At 40.9% G+C, this 12,040-nt stretch overlaps 1 long non-coding RNA gene across 1 annotated transcript; it reads right to left on the bottom strand.

Annotated features, from left to right (window-relative positions):
• Positions 1 to 327: 327 nt before the first annotated feature.
• On the bottom strand, positions 328 to 11,966 carry LOC132981669 (uncharacterized). The gene is made up of 2 exons (XR_009674637.1): positions 11,650 to 11,966; positions 328 to 1,269 (listed from the first exon to the last, which is right to left on the bottom strand). It is a non-coding gene; the product is annotated as an uncharacterized LOC132981669 (long non-coding RNA).
• Between the last annotated feature and the right edge of the window lie 74 nt (positions 11,967 to 12,040).

Genomic DNA, 12,040 nt, shown 5'->3' with positions numbered 1-12,040 from the left:
GAGACAAAAACTGTGATTTTGTTAACAATTTGTAGCTTTATTTTCTTACAATAAATCAAAATAAAAGAGAATATGTCTGAATTGTAAAAAGCATTGCAATTAAATAAAATAAACACTTTAAAAAAAAACATTTTCAGAGTGCATTAGAGGTCATTTTAGATTTTAAAAAAAGATAATAATCCAGACTTGTGCTGCATCTTTTAATCTGAATCAGTTTGTTTTCATTTTGTTCTGAATTTAAATCAGCTCGGCTCAGTTAAATACTTTAGATAAAAAACATTAGTGCAACATATGCAGGGTCTGCAGCCGTATAGGCGATGCTTCATGATATCTTTCATCTCTGTGATTCCATGCCGAGTGAAAAACGACCATCAGGCCATCACTCTGCTGCTCTCTCTCTCTCTCTCTCTCTCTCTCTCTCTCTCTCTGGCCTTCATCCTGCCAACTTCCAGCGTGGAGGGTCTGCAGGACGTCGTGTATCCACGCTGGAGTCGCTGAAAGCCGGCTTGGTGGGAGCAGATTGCTGCCTAATTGTGCTTTTCAGAGCTGCTGTGCTGCTGCGGGGTTACAACAGGGCTGCGTGCGGTCTGGGGACGCTGCACCGGTGGAATCCAACCAGGCAGGGTCTCATTGATCTGCTGAAGAAAAGGTCAGGACGGCCACCAGAGAAGAAGAAGACGAGGAGAGGACTCACACATATCGTGCAGGTTCACTTTTTTCAACTTTTTGGCTTTTCCAGCATAATGTGAAAAGCAGCTTTGCAGATCTCGTCTGCAGGTTTGTTTATAACACTTCCCTTTTTTTCCCATAATGCATCCGCAGGCTCCGTTTTTTTCTTTCACTCTCGCTTCATATCCTCTGCCCCCCCCCCCCCCCCCCGCTCTCCACCAGCCAACCCCTGCTATTTTCACCCCACACACATCCGTTGCTGCACTTATCCAGCCTCAGACGGCTGCTGGCTCGATAGCTAAACGGATTATCCAACAACAGAGCACCTCTCCTTCTCCTCTATCTCTCTCTCTCTCTCTCTTTCTATCTCTCTCGCTCTCTCTCCATGCACTCCTCCAGCCGTGGGTCCTCAGAGGCGGTGGGGGCCCTATTGAGCGGGGGCCCAGGCTCTCCACTAGCCCAGGCTCTTTATTGAGGCGTCTATGGGGCTTTATGCTGCCAGCGCTCGGCCTTGCCCTCACCATCATCAATCATCCTCGGCTCCAGGGCTGCTATCACAGACCCCAAGACAGGCAGCCAATCACAGCCTTCCAGGAAGCTCTATAGGAGATGGAGAGAGAAGCATAGGAGAGGGGAAAACTAGAGAATCTGTGTGTTTCTGTGTGCTGCCAGTCTGATGAGATTGACATGTTCTGGGTGCATGACAACACCGCTATGAAGCAAGACTAGATTAGATCATGAAATGAGAGTTTGACTCATGAGAGTATATATAACCACGTTACAATAATAGTTATAGAAGCCATTTGGCAGCAATAACAAAGCTCCTTATGAAGGATCTATATTAATCCTATGAGTTTCAATTTTTAGATGAGGGATGCAGTATAGAAATATTGCAGCAAAACTACAAATTCCCAAAGGAGTAAAGGATTATTCTGCCAGATTACACACTATAGTATCACTTGTATGAGTGAAAAATGTAAGTTTATATAAAGAAAAGTACAACTTGAAAGTGAAGAATTTTACGCTGAAGCTCACTTTTCCTCTTTTTCATCAAGCCTCCACAGTATGTCGAATTTCTCCCAGAGTCTTAACTTGATTTTTTTTTTTTTTTTGTTTCTTTTCCTTTTTGCCCATCTCTCTCTCTCTGCAGCCCCGGAGCTCTCATCCCCGCTCCAGGAGGAATAGGCAAAATCTGATTACCGACCTATTTTACAGCAGACGCCGGGGCGCAATAAAGGGGGAGAGAGAGAGAGAGAGCACGGAAACGGGACTCTGCCCATCAATTAGATCTCTATTAGCAGCCAATGCAGACCTCACCTCAGGAAACGCCGGGGCCCTGAAATTAAACAATTCTTCAAGCTCGACAAGCCAAGTCAGCTCTGAAGAGCGAGAGGAGGGGTGGGTGTCCTTACAAAGAAAACCATCCAACAACAGCTATAAATCCATTAAAAATGCACAGTATGGACCATGAGGAGTGGCTTCAAAGACACAGGATAATAAAGAGGACACAACCTATAATATGAAGCCATTACTGAGCACCAAACACAGCCCCATAAATCCTTATTCTAATACCATATAAATGATGTAATGATATTATACACAAACACTATCTCCTACCACAAACACAACAACAGATAGCTTCATAAAGTACAATTACAAGCCATGTTACTGTGACTTTTCTCTGCTGCCTTGTCCTGTAATCTTTCAGTCCCATTAATCTCCAACTGTTGACCCTCTGACCTGAGGCGGGACAAAATGTCAATATTGGATAATTAGCTGCAGCATCAAAGCCGTTTAGGGAAAACACATTAAGAGGCGTCAGTGCCATTGTTTTAAATGCATTATGCTCTCTCAGAAAATTAAGTTTGAATTAGAATTATTCTGTTTTTTAAACCAGGTCTGCTACTGCAAAATGCTAATTGGGTGTTGTCAGCAGGATTTGGTTTCTCCATATTAACAGGGGGTTTAATAGTGGGGAACATGCACAGCTACTGGACCAGCATTCTTGAATTTCAGGCTAACGATTTGTATGTTTATGTGTTGGTCTTTATTTGGTTTGTAACACAGAGAAACCTGGCGGGAAAGTATATTGATACTCATACCTGTCAGTCATTCACTGGCTGCTTTTAGTTTGGATATTTGGACTTATTTTATGATGAAATTGGCTTTAGACACATTTACTCTACTTGGGCTTTATTCTACTCGTGTGAAAATACGCAAACCTTCTTCAAGTCTGGTTCTGACGCAGGGCTTTGCGTCAGGAGTCTCTCAGATTCTGTGGCACGTACTTCTCCATTTGCTCAATCAAAGGATGGCCATTTATCATCGAGAAGGACAGCTTCGTATTTTTCTACCTTGCCCGCTCGGTTCCAGGACCAAATCTAGCATTTTTATGGAAAACTGCAGTCATTTTGATTGATGAAATCCAAAGATGTCCAAAACAATCCGCTGGATCCCCAACTGTGGCGCACCGGCGGGGTGCTCCACTGTTGTCATTGTTCGGCGGAAAGAAAGGAGCGCGTCCGGAGAACACCAGGGGCAAAAAAAAAAAAATCACGATTTTCAGTTCAAAAGAGGCCAGAAAAGCAGCGTTTCTTTACAGGCAGTGGGAAAGTGCAGGAAAACCTTTTCCACTTGCAAACGGAAACAATGCTTGCTTTGCTTTTTCCTCCTGATGCATTCAGCTATAAAGACACGGACTTATAGAAACAGGCCACAATAATGAATTGATTATTTTACTGTGAGAGTCTGATGTTATTGAAGAGGCTGAAAAGGCTGCAGAAACACATCCCCCTGCATTCATCCGATTTGCGCAAACAGCCTCATTGTGTGTCATATAGCTGCGCAAAGTAAAACAACTTCCCCTGAAACTGATTTCAGACCAGCGCTGCGCACAGCTTGTCTTGTTTGCAGTGATTCATAATGTCACCACAAATGTCACCTGTCTGGCCTAATTGGCACCTTCTGTTATTAATACCCGGAGTGCGGCTCCCTTTTTGCACCCGCGGAAATCAGCCTGATATTGCGCTACTTAATACAGCGTCACCCAAAGGGAGATTCAATAAATCTCCCTTTAACGGCGTTTCCCCCTCCAAAACTCCTTCAGGCGAGTGGAGGCCGTTGTCAAGATTGCGATTGTGCGCTGTGTTTAGGACCAGCTGCTCCCAGGACAGACAAGCCCTTGTCAATTAGTCGGTGACAAGCAGGTTCCTCAAAGTGCCTGCGGGCGCTGCAGCAGCCAGCAGTGTACAGGCCCCCGCAATTAGTATCCATTTCTGTCCAGACCTCCTCAGAGCGCGCAGACACAGGCCGGGGGAAATGGCCAAACATTGTCCGAATAACACCGAGAGACACAGCGGGGGAAGACAAACGTTTGACTTTAAACTTAATATTTACAGTCTATGAGTTTAAGAGGAACATGATGTAAACACACGATGGGACGAGATAAACTACGGAAAACAAGGATGCCAGTCGGGCCTTGAAAATATAAATCTGGACGTCGTGGAGGATTGTTAGTTTATTGTGAAAGTATCCATCCCATATAAAGGAGGCTTCCTGTTGAATTTCCAATTAATGAAACCTTTACAAATACGAAAAATGCCACTTACAGCATTTTATAAACGACCTCCTGATTAAAAATATTGAATACTGACTTAATATTTTCCTGATAAGAGTGTGAGACAGTTTGTGTTCATGAATCAATCAATCAATAACAAAAATGCACAAAACATGCAGATATTACTTTTCAGTTTTTGATACATGGCATCCTTTGACTGATTTAATTATAATCTATAGAGTCATGTTTCATCAAAAATCATGTATGAATTATAGTTTTTTGGATTGTGAACTTGTGAAACCTCTCAGTTCATTTATTAACCCTTTTTTAAAAAACATGACTGCAGTGAGTCCATCATTGCGACCCTTTTAGAGTTTTAATCTACCAAAATAAGAGTCTCGATTGTTTCTCTTCAACATTAAAACACACCTCAGGAAAGCTAACTTGAGTAATTACATTTGGGGTAATTAACTGTAAACAAATACTTTACTAATATTGAAGAAATAAGTCATACACAACTTTTGTTTTTTTTATGTCGCCTTATACAATGATATTATAAGTGTTATTGATTTATTGGTTTTCAGGTTGAATGCTAATAAGACTTTAATTTAGGGATTCATGTGTCATGACTGAAGTTGTCAATAGATTTTGGTCCAGACATTCTGCAGCCTTTTTTCTGGAAATGATTGATCAAACAGGCATGGAGAATTTCCATCTTTGATCTTATTACTGGCTCATAACTATTCTTAAAAACTAAAGTCAAAGGTACATCGACTGGTGATAACCCCAAACATATGGTTCTTATAAATGGAACCGGTTATATGTACAGTAGCAGCAGTTTAGAGTCATTTTAAACTAACTAAATGTTGTGGCTAACTTTTCAAACCAAACGTGCAGTTAGTTGTTGGTCCGATGAGAGAGTAAATAAATGTCTCAGCAGCTCTGTCACAGCTCTGACAGCTCATAGAAGGATTGCTCACCAAGCCTCCTTTGTACACGGTGTCACCGCTAGCAGCTGGTGGTGGCATTCCCGGGCCCTTGGTCGCTGCCCTTTGGCCCCTTGGGGGTTGGACTCCGGACAGGGCGGTCCAGCCGTCTCCACAGCGCCCTGATAGCTCGGGTCAGTGGGGGCCAAGTTTCCAGCAGGAGAAGCCGGGGCCAAAGACAGCGAACAAAAAACCCAGAGCTCACCAGGCCAGTGGGATCATTAGTATGAACGTTTGTTTAACTAATTAGCAAGCTGGGCAGCAGAGGGAGGCTTGTATAGAAGACATGGACGTCATATATGGCGAAAGGTGTGGGGATCCGTCAGTGTGCGTCAAAGCTGCGTGAATGCGTATTGTGACTGACGCGAAGACGCTGAGTGAAGGTTGGATGGTGTTGATTTGAAGGCCACAGCTTATAGAATATTATTATAATTCAAATACGATATTCTGGAAACTATAAAATATTGCACAGTGGCCAAAAAACGTACGATAAAATGACATAAAGCCCCTCAATTTGAGAACAACGAGGCACTATTTTCTTGGGAATATTGTTCCGCAAGGGTTCAAAGTACAGGATGGGGACAGGGCAGCACACTGAAGTTCAAGAACAGTGCAAACAGCACATGCCAACAAAAGGAGCCACACAGCATTGAGCTGCAACAGAGCAGGAGGAGCTGGAGGGGAGGAGGGGGGAGGCAGCAGCTCCCGCGTTAAATATGGGAAAGTTTGGGGAACGAGGTCGGCAGGTCAAGAAAAGTCAACAAGAGAGCAGTCTTGATGACAGAAGGAATTTAATATCAAAAATACATAAATCTTCAAGTGAGGGCAGGCGCACAATGGGCACAAAGGAGGCGAGTGTTAGAGTCAACACACATGTGTTGTTGGCGATTAAATGGATTGGGCCAAGTTGTTAACATTTAACACAAAACGTTGGCACTAGAATGGAGGTGGAGCAGAAAAGAAGGGGGTTTCCTGGATGGAGCATGGCTGTCAGGACGCGCCAAGAGAGACGGGTCATGTGCAGGGATGCGCACTGATCGTGCACTAAGTTATCAGGTAAATGTTTGGGAAGAAAAAAACGATACGTGTTGATCATTTAATACACTGCTAATATGAGTTTCCCCTTAGATTACGTACATGGACCACTCTTGGGATTCTTGCCTATTTACGCATCAGTGTATTCCTCCTGGATGCACATGAGGCTAAATCAACATGAACTTGTTCAATAACAGTGACGCAACAAAGGTATAATGCAGAGATTCATCTAGTCGTTTAAGAACAGGGTCTATTTTTTCTACATATTCCCTGTGATTTCAGCGTAACGATCTGCACGTTTGCAATTGTGCACCAAAGCAGAAGGCAAAGTTTGTGAAATAAAATCATCTTTAATCTCATTTAAGTTTAATTTGTTGAACAAATAAGATAAACCTTGAGCTGAACATTACATTTGATGCCCTGGTCATTTGAGTTGTCTCTATGGAAGATGTAAAAAGGGACACTCTTTGCACTTTTTACGCATCAATTTTACGCATTTTGTTTCTGACATCCCGTGGACGCAAAGGGCAGCTAAACCACCCAAAAGCTTGTTGAATCACAGTGTCACTGCATAGACATCATTCATCTGGTACAATGTCGAGATTAATCTTCCCATCGTGTAGGAAACAGGCCTATTTGTCTCTCCACATCCCCTCTGACTGCTGCGCCACACTGGCCGCTGCGCTGAGAACTCTGTCTGACCTTTAGCCCTCAACCCTGCGAAGCCCTGCAAGTTCCCCGGCCGTCGCAAACAACTCTGAATTCCATAATTCTTCACGAAAAGGCACTATTAGGGAAAAATCCTTCCTTTTTGACAATTTAATAGTGCAAACTAATCATGTGGTTGACACGGGCCATTCATCTCATGCACAAGCAGACAAAGACAAGGCCTTTGCCATAGGTTCGTCTGGATCCTGCAGTCAGACCAGCCTCTATTTTGAGATCAAGTGCACAATAAAAGCATTGTGACTGCTTAATGGCTATGTTTGTGAAGCCACCCAAAACCCAGTGTATTAAATGCATTTTTCTTTTTTTTTGCAAAAAAAGAAAAGAGGCCATGGTGGACTAATGACCGCAGAACTGAGAATAAATCCAAAAGCAGAAATAACAAAACTTTGTTTGGCTGCTTTAAGCAATCCAAACAAAAACAAAAACAAAGGAAAAGATAGGAGATTAAAAAATATACTCGCCGTAAAATTGCTTAACCCCCCCCAAGTTATGAATTCGTTTCTGAATCAATTTAGCGGTGCAGGCATTTTCCAAACATCCTCTTGTGGGAGTAACAAGACAGAGAAATTGATCCGGTGAGACCTCACCTCTCGGTGCGCCTCAATAAAAGAGACATCAGCCTCTTTCCACGACTGTATAATTTTTAATATATATGCAATAAATGTTCAATTTGTTTCCAGAAATGACGGGAAATAATAACGTCAGATTTTAAAGCCATCCATTACATCCAAACAATGCTCATGCATACGTGCTCTGACGCAGAGTGCTTTGATTAATTCACGTTTTGATTGTGTTTGATGAAGCAATAACGGTACAGGGCTTCACGTTGGACCATTTAGGCCATTTCCCACTCTCGTATACAGACGTGATGGTGGATTTTCTTTTAGTTTTCAAATAGTGTTTCAATATCTATTTGATGATTTCATGAGGCTTTTTTTCTGGTTTTTTTGGGCCCATCAGTTTCACACAAATATCCAATTATGAACGACTCCAAATGACTGGTGTCATGACCTTTTTCCCAGAGCAGTCTTCATTTAGACAACTCAATCCTAAAATCCCCCACAGAATACAAAGATGAATATTATCTAATGGGCTCTTATTGGTCACAAAACTTTGAGCCTGTTTTTAGAAATCTCTCCATTTATATAATAAATTAGATTAGAGAATTGCATGCTGAAATTGTCACTTTTAGATTATATTCTGATATTAAGTCTGTGATTTAGAAATAAAATTGGTGACATCATTGCAGTACAGACATAACAAATAAAAATAAAAAATCCAATGTATCAAGAAGGAAAACAGAGAGATTGCCTCATGCTGAATAATGCACATTCATTTCACTGCAAAAATAAAAATACACAGTAGTTCCCTGCAGGTTGTTAAAGTAGAATATATAGTTATAATGATTTGGGGGGAAAGGGTCACAAAGAGTTGAGTTTTGGGAGAGAAATTTACAGTCCCGATAAGAATATGTCTGTGTTTTGAGTCTGGTTGCAGATCAACATGTGTAGGTACAGACAGAGGCCGGGTCGTAGGGGGGGCGGGGGGGGGGGGGGTCTGGGATCGCTGTAGACCTTGACACAAAGTGCATTAAGTTGGCTGATCTCTCTCAAACCATTTGATTAATTCACTCCCATTCAGACCCAAAGCGGGCAAGGAGTGGAGGGACGTGACCAATGACATAATAGGCTCTGTCAAACAGCCGTGCAAAAACGCCCAGACCATTTGTGGTGACAATCCTGATGCCATCAGAGCACATTATAAGCCCCCATTCAGCCCAGAAACAAACATCGCTTTGCTCCCAAAAAAGGGAAAAGTCAGCTTTCTGGTGGATTCTCTTTGCTCTCTGTGTCAACAGTGTTTGGCTCAAAGCTCGCAGTGGGCACCAAAATCCTCCAGGCTTCATAGAAGTAGCAGGAAACAATGTGCTGTTTCCACAACAAAAGACAAAACAGAGGTTTGTTTCAGACCTAATCCTTCAAATATTGGAGTAATTACCTTTGTTTTTAATCATTTAATTATTGATGAAAACATGCACTTTCAATTTTACAACGGAGGCTTTTTCTTAACATAAATTTAGAAACAACTAAATTATGTTCCTGCACCATTCATTGAATCTGGATTTAACTTTTTGATTTCTAAGCTCATCTCTATTTTCATGAAATCACTTCAGTGATAACTGATAACTGATAACTTCCATCAAAAGACTTCAGTGAAGGTTTTGTTGCAGACATGCAGAGACAGGTGTGGGATGAATAAAAGCTTGCTGAGAGGCTGTCTGCATCTTTGAGTATAGTTTACACTATATGGAGAAAGTAAGGGACATGTAGGACTATGAGGTGTAAGAAAAAGAGGAGCATTTTATGCAAAACAGATCAACTGCATGCAAGGAAAAATCTTACAGGTAAATTTAAGAGGCCAAGACTGCAAGCACATAACAGCTGTAGCAGTGAGGCAAAAACTGAAGCATGAGCTGCAGAGAAACAAAGAGGATACCTCCAAAATACTGTGATGGGTTTTGTCAAATTAAGGAGGAACAATTCATAGTGTCAGTTCTCCATAAGATGGCTGAATATCCTAACAAGATCCAAGAGTTGAATTCTATTATTTGGTTCATATATGATAGCATGCAATGCTAGGAACATGTTGCATGATCATATAAAGCCAAAGCTGTGTGTTGAGCTTTAAGAGAAAACATTTTTCAAATAATTTCCTTGAAGAAGCAGTATCTTCTCTTTTTTATTTTTCTGCCACAAAATATGGCATGTACCAAAACATTTGGATTAAAAATCATTGTAGTGTGCCATAAAAAAACAAAAGATATCAAAGACAATCCTAAATAATTGTTTTACTGAAGTCAACAAAATAATAAGCTCTTTGTTTGCTGCTTCAAAGCGAGCTGCAGAGTTCTCATCAGACCTTTATTTTGCAGAGAATATTCTCATGCTATTTTTTTTTTGTCCATTTGAAAATAGTTCTTTGGTAATTGGTAAAACTGCTGAGCATCGGTTGAGAGTTGCTAACAAAGCAAATGTTTAAAATATAATTTATTATGTTTCTGAACTGTCACACAAAATCTGCAATTGTTAAATTCATTATTATTATTTTTAATTCAATCCCATTGAAGCAATTCTACATAACTTGTGTAAATTCTGTAGGCCTTAATCGCAGGAGCTTCATTCCCACTGGAGCCCATCATATAATCGTCCTCTTGTGAAACGCCTTCTCACATCAGCAAACAAAGAGATAAAAGACGCAGACGTCTGTTTATAACTCGCTTTATTGTGACTTTAACCGTTCACAGTGAAATGCACCGTGTCCTTCTTTCCCCTCCTCATCACACCGACTCTTTCTTCCCGTCGTCTTCCTCGCTTGTCCCGATTTCCTTCCCTCAACACACCCTTGTTTGTTTAACCGAATAGATCCCGAGACTGAGATGGAGCGATTACAAGCGCATCCTTTCAGTATGCACCCCGGTTTATTTCTCTTAGAAAGCTCTCACTTTGGTGTGTCACTCACTCTCTGCTCTTTGTTAGTTTCTCCTGAAAAAAACTGTCGATACAGAAGCTTTGAGGGAATAAAGTGAAGGAATGAAAGGCGCGCAGGTAGAGCATGTTTCTGTTTACGCACCACTCATATAATGCCTGTTATTTTAATTATAATGGACAAGGCAGGTTTATTTATGTAGCACATTTCAGCAACAAGGCACTACTATTTGAAATGTAAATTTAAGCATCAACACATATAACACGTCAATATTTCAATAAAAATATGACGACATGAAAGTGGGATCAAATTCAACCAAGTGTTATTTTGCAGCAGCTGAAATAACATAAATCATCTGATTTTTCTTTAATGCAAAGGTGAGCCTGTAAATATATAAGTTCATATAATGCCTGTTATTTCGTTGGAGGATATTTCTGTTTTCATTGAAGCTGCAGTGATTTGTCTTTTCTTGTCAATCTTGACCGATCAAGCGTTTTTAATACGTAGAAATAAAATGCAAATTCCCAAATATCAGTGCTTAAAAAAACGAATATTTGACCCCTGAATGTGTACAAAACGAGACACTACTTCTTTAAAAGTGATAGTCTAACTCGAAATGCAATAAGCGTAGCCATATGATTTTGTGAGAATGGTCATACTCAGATTACTAAAAAACGCGATAAGATAACAAAAATCTTCCTTTGATATTTCTTAAATATATTCAGTGTAATTCTGGGAACCCATCCGCATCATGAGGTGACTGTTTGGCTTCAATGTAGACGCTGTAGCAGCAATAAATATAAGAAATGAAGAGGAAATATATCCTATAAAATTTGGTGATACAATGTAGATTTATTTTTTCTTTGTGTCTTGGATGTCCTCCTCAGAAGCCTCCTCAATTTTAAAGTCGAGCAGAAAACGCGTCTCATTTAAATTCTCACCTTCAGCTCTCTGGTGACTGCTGATGGTCCGAGAGGAGCTGACGCTTAAAAAAAATCATCAAGGTCTGTTCTCAGTGCACAAGATCGTTTACTAAGGTCTTCAATGCTCCACAAATTACACAACATTACAAAGAGGGAATAGGAAACACAGAAAATAGTGACTATATTTTGCAGCAGGAAAGCAGAATCATCAGTTAAAAAAATATGTAAAATGCATGCATGGCAGGACGCTGCAGCCCTTACTTACTCTGAGCTGTGCTGAGTCTCCGCAGTTTAATTACGAGCCCTAATTTCCAAACGCAGATAGTGTCAAAAAAGTGCGACTATTTCTCAGAGATTCCGTTTAACAAGTGGAAACTTAGTGTCCTCCTGCACCATTTTATACATGATGAGCCGTCAGTAATGGGATTATTAAACAAAAACGTTTCAGGCGCTGGCGTTAACCTTTTTTAATGCCTAATTAGGTTTTGCAAAGAAATAATTAGATTCTACAGTGCTTACACTGCCTATATTTTCAAATGGCATCTCCAGCAAACACATCATCCTGCGACACTCGTGCCAATAATCTGCGGATATATGCGCTACAGTTGCAGTCAGATGTAAGATTTTAAAACATATTGGGACCAAATAAGGTGCAC

Source organism: Labrus mixtus, chromosome 10 (assembly GCF_963584025.1).
Source record: "Labrus mixtus chromosome 10, fLabMix1.1, whole genome shotgun sequence".
Taxonomy (NCBI): domain Eukaryota; kingdom Metazoa; phylum Chordata; class Actinopteri; order Labriformes; family Labridae; genus Labrus; species Labrus mixtus.
Note: the sequence above shows the minus strand (reverse complement) of the source record. Positions and strands in the feature narration are given on the sequence as shown.